Source organism: Vigna radiata, chromosome 2, assembly GCF_000741045.1.
Source record: "Vigna radiata var. radiata cultivar VC1973A chromosome 2, Vradiata_ver6, whole genome shotgun sequence".
Lineage (NCBI taxonomy): Eukaryota > Viridiplantae > Streptophyta > Magnoliopsida > Fabales > Fabaceae > Vigna > Vigna radiata.
This window is the reverse complement of record NC_028352.1, coordinates 4,744,801-4,758,686: the sequence shown is the minus strand read 5'-3', so window position 1 is coordinate 4,758,686 and position 13,886 is coordinate 4,744,801.

Genomic DNA, 13,886 nt, shown 5'->3' with positions numbered 1-13,886 from the left:
ACACTTTTTTTAATATTTCATATTAGAGTGGATTATTAACATAGTTTTTCTGAGAGTGGACTTTTTAAGTACCTAATGTAAACATATTTAGGTGCTTCCACGTCAACAATTAAATTCTGTAATGTAATTAAGTCATTTGGAAGAAAAAATGCACTTGACTTTTGCAATCTGCCAGAACATTCATCACAAAGAAAAACAAAAGGGTCTGAAATCGATTCTAGTTTTGTTTTCTCAAAACCGCGTTTCATGATTAGATTTTACACTGTGTAGAGGAAATTTATACCTGCATCATATTGAAGAGGCAATGAGGGCATCAGCTTGTAATGATTTTCTTTCAATCATAATGGACTATGAACTTAATCAATATTTAATATTATTTAACTTTAAATATAAGATTTAGATTTATATTAATAGAATGAAAATTTATAATTAATAAATGATAACACGGATGAGGCAACCGTAGTTTTTGCGTGAAAATTAAGTTTTCAATATCAATTACACGCTGTAATTATTTAACATGCATTACTTGTACCGTTAATTGAATATGATTTAATTTCTAACCAGATATTTTTCTTTTAAATATTCGGGAATGTTAATTTCGTTACATAATTTTAGGAAATAACATTTGAAAATATAACTCGAATTTTATTTTTTTTTCTAAAAAATGGATTACGAGAGGGATTGCTTTGTTTTGATATATGCTGTGTGCACATTTACTTGCACCTTTATTATACATTATAAAAACATAAATAATTTGTTTAGTTTTCAGATTTAGATTTTTTTTTCTATTGTTCTCAAACTTTGGAGTTACTTCTTCTTGTATCATTTGTGGTTTGAGAACTAATTTCCAATAATTAATTAACAAAATTTAATATCAAACAATTTAAATTAATTTTTGCATTCATTTAAGTTAGTTTTTTTTTAATTTTCATGTTCTAATTACAATTTGTATTTCTGTTTTTAAAATTAAATTACATAAAAAATAATTGAACTATAAATCATATTTAATTTCATTTGTATAATTTAATTTAATTTAATTAATTGAATTGATTAATTATTTATATTTGGATATAAATTTTCAGCCAAGTACCAGTTTTCGCTCTCCATTACCGTCTAATCTTATCTTCCATTTTTACATTTTAATTTTATTTTCAATTTATTTCAATTCCTAAAACTTTGAATTATTTTTTGTAAGAAAATTTTAGAAATTAAATACAATTTACATACATATTTATGAATTGTCATAACTCGTATAATATATATTACAAAAACAATTTTATAAAAATTTAAAATATTTGATTTTAAGAATCAATTAACTTAAAAATTTGGTGAGACCATTTATCTTGATCTAGCTTCAAAAGTGTGTTATACCCAGTCAAGTAAGTTAATTAATTTTTGGACCTTTACATATCACATCATTTAAATTTTATTCATTTCAAACTAATAACGTATACTATATTTGTTCCACATCTATTTACTAATAAGTTAGTTCAAACTTTCACATCTCAAAACATTTTTCAAACAGTTTTAACATAAGTATTAAGATATCAACACATGTTATGTTTGCTTCAAATCAAAATCCGTTTATCTTGAACCTCACAAAGAAAAAAAAAAAAAAAAACTTAGAATGATACAAAGGTGTTGTCGGTGAAAAGAAAATATAAATTTTCAATTCATATAAATAAAGTTTATTAGTTTTGTTTTGAAGTCAACTGTTAAAGTTGTATTGTATTGTCTAAAATCTAAACATTGTTCAAAAGTTTAAGTGTTACGTCAAATTTTCGTCCAAATCATATTAGCAAAAAACATTTTGATACCTAAATTAGTTTAACATTTAACAATTAGTAATTAATGTTTTTTTAACTTAAACTTCTATTTATAGATTATGAGGTGAAATTTTTTATTAACATTAACTAATTACGACCATATTAAAAGTAATTATACCTTATTCTTAAGTTAATCAATATTAAAATTAATGTATTATAAATCATGACTGACTGATTTATAGAACAGTTAAAATGGATCACAATTCGCGGGTCAACCTGACCTACCATGAATTTTAGTCTGGTTGGGTTTGAAAAAATTGTATCTTTTTTATGTGGGTCAGATTTCAACCCGACTCATTTAAATCCGGCTTATCCGGCTTGAATCTGTGGTGGGCCGAGTTGGTCCATCAACCCACCTACCTAATTTTATTTTATTAAAATTTAATTTTAATTTTATAAAAAAAATATTTATTTTTTTTGCTTGAAAAAATTATTTAAGTTTCCTATTTTTAAAACTAATTAAACACCCTATGTTGAAAGTGAAGTTTGTTTTTATTTGAATTATAAAAAGTTTGTAATTTTTTTTAAAAAAAATAAATTGTAATTAAGTGAGCCAGTGAATCAACTCTTTTATCCACCAATCCATGATGGATCGGGTCAGATTTGAGTTTTTCTGACTCGCTAATAAATAAGTCAAATTGGATTAACTTACTAAATTATTAACCCGTAGTGGATCGAACCTAATGGTCCGTATTGAGAATCTTACGATTCTCCCTTACTGTCTTAAGGACAGTAAGTTTGTTTTTCTGTTATTCTTCTGTTTTCCCTTTTTCCCACAGTAAACTCTCTCTCTCTCTATATATATATATATATATATAGAGTCCCCCCTTCCCTTAGAATATCATGAAAAACTGTTATCATTTTACTCAAGTCAATGAAATAAAGAAAGGTGTTGTTTTTCTTACCTCTCTCGTCACCCCCGCTCTTTTTCCCTTCTACGTCATCTTCATCGCCGCCGTGGGTGACGGTGTTCGCCGGCCTGAGACGTGTTTCACTCTCCATCGCCAGAGACGAAGCTCTGGACTTTTCTCTCTCTTACTTTCTTTCTTTTCGTATTATGGCAAACGTTCAAACACATGCTGCCTTTTCACTCTTCGAGCCAGTATGAATTGGGCCAGCTGCGTAAGTGCACAGTGTCAGGCCCACTTCAAGATGGTATCAGAGCAGGTCTAGTGCCTGCTCTGCTTCCGTTGCCATTGCTGACGATTTTGGATCTTTCTTGGGTTGGATTCTTGCCTACATTGCTGACGATCTTGGATCTTTCTTGGACTGGATTCGTGCTTACTTTCTTTTTCCATGGAACAGATGGATCAAATGTCCAACCCGAACAGTCCTTTCTACTTGCACCCAGGTGAGAATCCCGGTCTTACTCTGATTACGCAAGTCTTGAATGAGAACAACTATGCCTCCTGGAGCAGGAGCATGAGGAGAGCCTTGCTTTCTAAAAACAAGGTTAAATTCATAGATGGAACCATTAAGAGACCAGGTAAAACTGACGATATGTATGATGCTTGGGAGAGATGTAACATGATGATTTTGTCCTGGATAACAAAGACTCTATCACCCCACATTGCTGAAAGTGTGATATACGTGGAAGAAGCCAAAGACCTATGGGAGGAGCTTAAAGAGAGATTTTCCAAAGGGGATTATTTCAAGATTTCCGACCTGTTACAGGACATACACTCTATCAAGCAAGGAGAAAGGGGAGTAAGTCAGTTCTTCACCGTTTGAAGATCTTATGGGAAGAACTTGAATCTTTAAGGCCTATTCCATGCTGCACATGTAAGATCACTTACAACTGTGATCTATCGAAGATCACCTTGAGATACAGAGAAGTTGAGCATGTGATATGCTTTCTGAAAGGATTAAATGACTCTTACAGTACGGTCAAGACCTAGATACTCCTAATGGACCCTTTCCCTAACATCAATCGCATTTTCTCTCTTGTCATGCAACAAGAGAGACAAGAAAAACAAGGTACTACTGAAACCAGAATTCTTGCAAACACTGCTGACAGAAATGGTCATTGGAAACCTGATCCAAATTGGAAGAACCAAGGACGAGGCATTGGAGCTCGTGGTCAAGGAAGAGGAAGAGGGAGGAACCCCAACTATGGAAAGCAATGTTCTTTATGTAATAAAATGAACCACAGAGTGGATGAGTGCTATTCCAAGCACGGTTATCCACCCTGGTACAAGAAAGAAGACAAAAAGAATGATTGGAATTCTGCCAATGCTTGCCAGAATAACACAGAATCTGAAGGTGTTCAAAAGGCTCAATCTACTAACAACAGCAACATTTTCAACTCCCTCACATCGGAACAGATGCAGAAACTCATCAAAATGCTTGACAAAACTGAGGAACACACTCACAAAATCAATCAAATTCAGAGAGATGAAACTGGAAACAAAGAAGGTAATCTTTCGTGGATTGTAGACACAGGAGCTACAGATCATGTCACGCATGATAAAACTAACTTTATTACCTTCTATAAAATAAAGCCTATTTCTGTAAAATTACCAGACAACACTGTACTCACTGCAGAACACGCAGGAACAATGCAATTTTCTCCAGAATTTGTTATCTTCAATGTGCTTTACATTCCAGAATTTTGTTTTAATTTGATATCTGTTCAATCTCTCATAAAGGATTTGGATTGCAGCCTAACTTTCTCTTTTAAGAATTGCCAGATAAAGGAGAATTGTACCTTGAAGATGATTGGATGTGCTAACATTTGGAAAGGGCTCTATTACCTACAAGATTTTCCTAAGTCTGATCAAAGATATTTTTCAAAGGCTGTTTTCTCTTTTAAGAATGCTAATGTGAACTTGTGGCATCATAGATTAGGTCACCCAGGGAACAAAGTTGTAAAACAGATATGTGAGAGATTTCCTTATGTTAAAATAGGTGCTGACATTGTATGTGACACTTGCCATTTTGCTAAACAGCACAAATTATCTTTTAGTAAAAGTGTTTCTGTTACCTCTGAATGTTTCGAGATTATACATTGTGACATTTGGGGTCCTCTTAATACTATTTCCATTCATGGACACAAGTATTTTCTTACCATAGTGGATGATTTTAGTAGACACACATGGGTTTTCCTAATGAATAACAAAGGTCAGACAAGAGAATTGTTGCAGAATTTTATCATTAAGGTTAAAAACCAGTTTAATAAAACAGTTAAGATCATTAGATCTGACAATGGACCTGAATTTAACTGTGTGAATTTTTATAATATGCATGGCATTAATCATCAAAAAAGTTGTCCTGAAACCCCTGAACAAAATTCTGTTGTTGAAAGAAAACATCAACATATTCTAAAAGTGGCTCGTAGTCTCCTTTTTCAATCAAATATTCCTATTGCTTACTGGTCATATGCTATTGGACATGCTGTGTACTTAATAAATAGGTTACCTTCTCCTATTCTTCATAACAAAACTCCTCATGACATGCTTTATGATATTTCTCCCACTTATTTGGATCTTAATATTTTTGAATGTCTATGTTTTGCCTCAACTCTTGAGAACAATAGAAGTAAATTAGATCCTAGAGCCAGAAAAGGGGTTTTTCTAGGATATAAGACTGGTGTTAAAGGATATATTGTCTTGGATATAAATACCAAACAACTTCTTATAAGCAGAAATGTCATTTTTCATGAGGATGTTTTCCCTTATAAAAATTTGGAAGACAACACAAAGAGGGGTGACACAGAACAGGACAAAGCTGAATCTCTCAATGATTTACTAAGAGATTATCATTCTACTGATAACAACAGACATGGCCAGCTAGTTGATTCTAACCAAGAAGAGGAGCAGCAGGTTTTGGATGACAGTAACAACAACATAGATATAGAAGAAAATCAAGAGAACCATGAGTATAGAAGGTCGGGCAGGCTTAGAAGAACTCCTGAATATCTAAAGGATTATGAACATCAGGTCAATCAATCCTTATATTTGAAAAACAATTTTAAAACCCCATATCCCATTTCTAATAAGTTATGTTGTGACAATTTGTCAGAGAGGCACTTGAAATACACAATGGCTGTTACAGCCAGTAAAGAACCGTAGTCTTACAATGAAGCAAATAACATGAGTGAGTGGATTGAAGCTATGTAGAAAGAAATTAAAGCTTTACAAGATAATGATACTTAGGTTTTGACCCAGTTGCCCCCTGGAAAGAACCCCATAGGATGTAAATGGATTTATAAGACCAAGTATAGGGCTGATGGGAGCATAGAAAGACACAAAGCCAGATTAGTGGCAAAGGGTTATACTCAGCAGGAAGGAATAAATTATCTTGATACTTTTTCCCCTGTGGCCAAACTCACTACTGTCAGACTTCTTATTGCCATTGCAGCTGCTAACAACTGGTTTCTGCATCAACTTGATGCTGATAATGCATTTCTACATGGGGAACTTAATGAAGAGGTCTACATGCAACCACCCCCAAGTCTGGTTGGCTACAAAGAAGGACAGGTTTGCAAACTAACCAAATCTCTATATGGTTTAAAACAAGCCAGTAGGCAATGGTTTGAGAAACTATCTTCTTATCTAATTTCTGTTAAGTATGAACAGTCCAAATCTGATCATTCATTGTTCATAAAAAGAATTGCCACAAACTTTACTACTTTATTAGTGTATGTGGATGATATTGTGTTGGCAGGAAATTCGATGGAAGAAATTGACAACATAAAGGGGTTTTTACACAAGAAATTTCGGATTAAAAATCTTGGGGAGCTCAAATACTTTTTAGGATTAGAAGTTGCCAGGTCCAAAAAGGGTATCCATTTATGTCAAAGAAAGTATGTTTTGGACATACTTGAAGAAACAGGAATGCAGGGGTGCAAGCCTTCTTCCACTCCTTTCCTAAGAGACACCAGCTTATTGTACATGACAGATAACTACCTGGATGATCCAGGCCCATACAGAAGAATGATAGGGAAGTTGATGTACCTCACTAATACTATACCTGATTTAAGTTTTACAATTAACTTACTCAGTCAATTCATGCAATCACCTACTACTCATCACTATCAAGCCATCCAACATATACTTAGATATATTAAATCTACACCATCTGAGGGATTATTTTTTTGCTGTAGATTTTGTTATGCACTTAAAAGCCTTTAGTGACTCAGACTGGGCTACATGTCCTATTACAAGAAGATCAACTACGGGATTTTGCATTTTCCTTGGAACATCGCTCATCTCATGGAAATCTAAGAAGCAGGGGACTGTTTCAAGGTCCTCTACTGAAGCTGAGTACAGGGCTCTTGTCGCCACTGTATGTGAAATACAGTGGCTTCATTATCTTATACAAGACCTTCAAATTGAAGAATCTGGAATACCTGCTCTATATTGTGACAACAAGTCAGCTCGTCATATAGCTCATAATCAGAGCTTCCACGAATGGACCAAGCACATAGAGCTTGACTGTCACGTAGTTCGTGAAAAAATACAAGCTCGGCTCCTACATCTTCTGTCGGTCCGATCCGACAAACAATTGGCTGATATCTTCACAAAGTTCCCGTATCGCGTCAAATTCAAATCTATCTTACCCAAACTTGGACTGGTAAATATACACCGTCCAGTTTGAGGAGGGGATATTGAGAATCTTACGATTCTCCCTTACTGTCTTAAGGACAGTAAGATTGTTTTTCTGTTATTCTTCTGTTTTCCCTTTTTCCCACTGTAAACTCTCTCTCTCTCTCTCTCTCTCTCTCTCTATATATATATATATATATATATATATATATATAGAGAGAGAGAGAGAGAGAGAGAGAGAGAGTCCCCCCTTCCCTTAGAATATCATGAAAAACTGTTATCGTTTTACTCAAGTCAATGAAATAAAGAAAGGTAATGTTTTTCTTACCTCTCTCGTCACCCCCACTCTTTTTCCCTTCTACGCCATCTTCATCGCCGCCGTGGGTGACGGTGTTCGCTAGCCTGAGACGTGCTTCACTCTCCATCGCCAGAGACGAAGCTCTGGACTTTTCTCTCTCTTACTTTCTTTCTTTTTGTATTATGACAAACGTTTAGACACATGCTGCCTTTTCACTCTTCGGGCCAGTATGAATTGGGCCAGCTGTGTAAGTGCACAGTGCCAGGCCCACTTCAAGAGTCCGTTTTGACAATTCTACTTATTTATTTGATGATCAAATTTACTGGATAATCTGAATTATAATTAAACGGTCCGATTTGTGACTGATTAGATACTATCCTCGACAAGTTTACTTTTTCCAACATTAGGAAGAAATAGTATATAGAAAAGCATTAACTGTTTAAGGCAGAATGAGAATAGATTAGTTTGTTCCTTGAATAAATCCTGCGACCTAGAAGGAAGTCTGATAGTAATCTTCCGAAAATATACCAATTTGGTTGTAGATGGAACATATATAAAATAGAGACAGTTGTCAAGTCATAAAAATGACTGTGTCTCATTACCAGACAAATGAAATAGAGAAATAGTTTTAGGTAAGTGATTGCTTCCTAACTCCAATCCTAAATATTTTATAAATGTAGGGTGCCAAATTCTCCCACGTATCTTACAATAGCAACAAACTATTCTCCGGAATAAAATGTTTCACATTCTTTTAAACATTACTAAACACTGCAGAAATCAACTGTTAAACAGATGAATTCATATAAGAAAACATTAGAAAAAATATTCAATGCCATAATCATTGATTATTTGCAAGTGGCAAGACCTTTCCCTGCCACCTTCTCCACAATCCATCTGCATGACCCACCTACCCTTTTTCTCTTTTGTCTTTTTATCAACAACTAAATATATCTATAACTCTACTAAGTTAAAACTTATAACTTAATCTTGGCTTCACTCACAAGAGTTTATAGCTTTACATTTTCACAAACACCTTAAGTGCTACTTCATGTATTCATTTTGATAATGATATCACAATCCTTATACATCACTATTAAATTTCAATGCCCCAAAAAACTCGACAACTTGCGCATGCAAACGATGTTTAATTGGAAGAACAATGGCAATTGGATTTTTTTTAAACTTGTCTAGAAGAAACACTATGGGGTAAGACATTGAGTCAGCTGCTTGGTGAAAGGAATGTTAATAATTATTATAATCTAGCTTTGGATCCTTAAACTTGACTTGCATTTAATATTATTATTATATGGGATTAAAAATGGTTCCACTTGAGAGAATTTCAGACTCCAACCATTGTTGTCATTCTACCTTTATTTTTCAGAAAAAAAAAATAACATAATTAAGGTTAGTGCGATGTCTCTTATTACATGGTGGACCTTTTTGGTTCTCTACCCAAAACAATTTTGTTTGCACCCTAATGCTCTCCACTTCAACCATTATGTCATTCATGCTTGATTATTTTTTTACATTGTTCTCCTTTTTTATTACAATGTCAATATTTGCTTTCCCCACACCACTAAAATATGATTACCCTTGGTAAAACTCTATAAAGTAATTTAAATAGTTAATGACGATTTGCTCATAGCTCGAGAGATATTTTTTTTAATTTAATTTTTCTCGAGCATTAAAAGCCAATTGATTAATGCGTTGAATACAATTTGATATATAATAACCACTTTTTATCCACTTTTCATTAGTCAAATTATCTTCATTGTCATTGTTCCCTTACAAATCAATTCTCTTACCTTCCTTCCATATTATAGATTTTTGTTTAGAGACACCGATGTCTATATAATAAAAAGGAACGACTTTTCATTTATCTGTCAAACATATAGACGTTAGTTTTTAGGGATACCAACGTTTATAGTATTATAAACGTCGGTCCCCGCCTAACAGACGTCTATAGACTTTACTTATTTACGTAATTATCACCGGTCAATAATTTACATCGTTTCTCCCTTTAACTGATATCTAATGGGTAACGTTGTAAGTCGATTCTGCACTAGTGATAATTGATTGAAAAAAATATAATATGGATAAAAAAATTCTCTATAATTGCTTAAATGTAAAAGTTATTTGTATCAGAAGTTTTTTTTTAATAAATTCTCTTTTCAAAAGACTTCTCATTGATTAATAAATCGTTAAAAAGAAAGTCATCAAAACCCTTTTTAGTAGAATATAAAACAAGAAAATGAAAATATATATATATATATATATATATATATATATATATATATATATATATATACATTCAAGAAAAAACACTTCATGAAAAACAAGTTGTAAATCTTCTTTTGTAGATCTACATATTTTTTATTTCTGCATAAGAAACTATATACATACATTTGTATATTTTGAGAAATTATATTTAGTGAGTCAAATTTTATATTTATTCTTTCTGACATCATCTTAAGTTTAAGGTGAATAACTTTATTTTATTTATAAACACTTTTTGTGTACAGGGACTTATAGAATATTCGTTATGTAAAAACATTGAAAAACCTTGCTAAAATAGTAGTCATTAAAGAATACTCATATAGTTAGCTTGAAAGAATAAGGAAAAAAACAAACCCATATTATAAAGAGTGATAATTAAAGAATCCTAATTAATTGGCTATTTCAGTTTAAATGTTTATATAATCTTGTGATAAGAAAAATATAAAACATTTCTTATCATTTTATTTGAAGTTATGTTAATTTTTGTTTACGAAGATAAAACATTAGTAGACATCTCCCATGTCTATCGTCTTAACACATACATCAAACTTTAAGTTTAAATTTACTTTTATTCTATTTTGCTCGCAATTAAAAAAAAACGGCAAAAGGTATAATTCATCGTCGCCTTATATATGTTTTAATCAATTAAAAAACAATTTTAGCATTTTCCATATAAATTAAACTTGACTCTACCTGTCTATATATACATACATATATTTTAAAATTATGCTTTTAGAGAATTTACCACTTTTTCATGGTTCACAAAAACGTTTACCAATTTTAAAGGGCAAGAAATCAAATGCCACACTTGAAAGTCTTCTGAATACCAGTACCTGCACTAGATTGTTAGCTGAGTTTTCTTTGCTCTAAATTAAACAAGCTATCCTATTTTTAGAAAAATCATTTTATATATTTTTTACAAAATGTTTTAGTTTGATTAGTGTGTATCCATTTAATGAATTGTTCTAGACAAATTTATGGAAAAAGTCTCTTTAACAACTCTTTTTTGACAACGTATACGTGGCAATCTATGATTGGTCCATTTCAAATATCTTTTTAAACATAAATTCAAACATACCAATAAAATGATGACACGTGTCCTCTGTTGTTAAAAAATTGTTAAAAAGAGTTGTCAAAATATCATCATTCCAAATTTATCACTATTATTTGATCTAACCAAGAAAGTTAGTTAAGATTAAATTATTAAATATTTTAAGAATATGATTATTGAGTTATCACATTATATTTTTTATATATAAATTATCGTAAATATTACAAAGTGATACACAAATAATATTCAGAATCCAAATTAAATATTTTTATTCTTTGATTAGAAGTTAAATTTTTCTCAAACTGACGGTGAAAATTGATTATGTGAAGACACGTTAGAATTGTATTTGATTGTTGAATGGACAAAGGGAATGTCAGAGTTCAATATTTGAAAGTCAAGAGAACTAGAAATAGAAAGAGTAGTAGGCATGAAAAAGATGAAGGGAGAAGAAGTTTTCAGTGAGAAAGATAGATATTTTATAGATAGAAAGATAGATATTTTATCTTAAATAGTAAAATCTTAACTTGGAGGATACACTTCAAAATCATTTTGTCAAGTCATTCATGGGATCTAGGGCTTATTAAGGTAGGACTAATTGGTGTTTTTTAGTTGCATGCTAGGGATCTTTATATATAGGTTAAAAAAAAGGGTAGGATTGTTATTGGATCAATATAACCTTTTATTTTTTTAATTAAACATACAAATAAAAAAGTCTTTCATTTTTATTATTGAAATCATTATACCTTAAGCTAGTCAAGTTGACCGAGCTATATTTCAATTTGAGATAGTTGATTGGCCGAGCTAATCTAGTAGTTGAGTTGCATTGTAGCCTAACATGTTTTTCCTTTTCTATTCGAAACTTATATACAGGTTTAGCTATTCTTTGTAAACACACAAAAATATATACACATAAGTAAGAAAATTTTCTTACCTATTTTTCTTGCTTTTGTCTCTCTCAACCCTCATGGCGTGTCGTACTCACTCCACCTCATTGTATACCATAGTGGTTCCAATATGGTATTTGAACAAATCAAAATAGTGTAATAGAGAGATAGTCTTCCGAAATGGAAGAATCAAGACGGTACAACCTATCCAACATCTTAACATAACTAATCATCCTGTATGAATTAGTATCCCGTATCTGACAATTCTTAGAGGCAAGAATTATTTTGTAGTAATTTTTACTAGAGCTGTCAAAATGGGTCACAACCCGCAGGCAAACTCGGTCCACTACGGATTCGGGTCAATTTTGATTTGAAAAAATTTGTATTATTTTTTTTGGATTAGATTTCAACCCGGTTCATGTGGGTTTGACACATTGATATCGATTGTCATGTGACTCGCGTAAAACTATAGAGCATTATGCTCTATCTTTTTCCCATCTATTCCAACCATCAACTCGTTGACGTTTTCATGAAAGAACAATAGAAAAAAAAAAAGAAACTAGTATTATTTATTAAATGTAATGAACTACGTAACAAAGATTAAATACAATGTAACTCTTAAGGAGGGTTTATGTAACACTCTACTTGAACTTATGGTGGGTTTATCAACCACCATAAATTTACGAGTAAAAGCATGAAAATCAGGATTGGATAATGGTTCGGTGAAAACATCAATGCCTTAAAATGTAGCAGGAAGATGAACTAATTGGAGAAATTTATTTTAAACGTTATCGTGAATAAAGTAAAGATAAAGTTTGAAGTATTTGGATTTGGTGTAAAGAAGGAGGTTGGCCACAAGGATAACACCTTGATTATCTCATTTATGTATTTGAAGAGTGTTATATATTATTTTAATAAACTAAATGCAACAAGTTAAATTTTGATCAAGAGTTATTTTTCCAACTTGATATATGACAGAGATAGTATATTCAGTGCTATAGGGATGGTAAAAAGGAGAGGAGTTTTATAATAATATTATAAGTTAATTTTATTGATTTATAATAATAAAAGGAGTAGCAAAATGTAAAACAATATGATAATTGTCAACTGATATAGTTTTCTTGCACAGCCGGAATTTTACTTCTAATGTTTTCTTCTGATTGATTGATACTATAAATATAATTTTTTTATTTAAAAAATAAATAAGAGCAAAAGAAATTGATTGTATATATACTCTTTAATTCATATTTGTCCTGTAAGTAATTACCAGTGTCAGGTCCTAAACGGGCTTTCCGTCCAAGTTTTTGGGCTTAAGCTGAAAACGATATTTTGGACTTGAATACGCGGGTTGTTTATTTACTTTCGAATAAAAAAAAAACTAAAAGGCAAATAATTTTTTTTTTCGTTTTAAAAAGTTGAGAACTATAAATTTGAATTTCCGAATCACATAGCTTGCAGATTTATAAACTTTAGAATTACAAGGTCTAAAACTAACTGGTAAATTCGTACAATAAACATTTATTTTATATAGTTAAAATTCATAATATTTTTTGTTTGTTAATATGTAATTATCATATCATGATTAATATTTTTAACAAATATTTTTTAAAGTAAAATTATGTCTTATATTTATGATTAAAGAATTATACCGTGATATATTTTTATTTTAGTTATTGATAGACTTTTCTAAAATATCAAATTTAATTTTAAATTGTTGACGTTAAAAAATATGTCAGAATTTTTAAAATAGTAAAAATATTCTAAAGTGTTACAGACCCTTTCATTTTTTTTACCAAAAAATATTTTATTCAAGAATGCGTCTAATTTGTCCATTAACTTAGACTAAAAAAATATATTATGTATCCATACCATTACTATTATATAAAAGGATTCTTCATTTTCTGTGTACACATTTATTTTCTATTTAGTATCCTTTAAATAACTCTTATTTAAGTTAAAATAATTATTTTATCAAATTTACTCTTTAAGTGATGTTTTTTATTT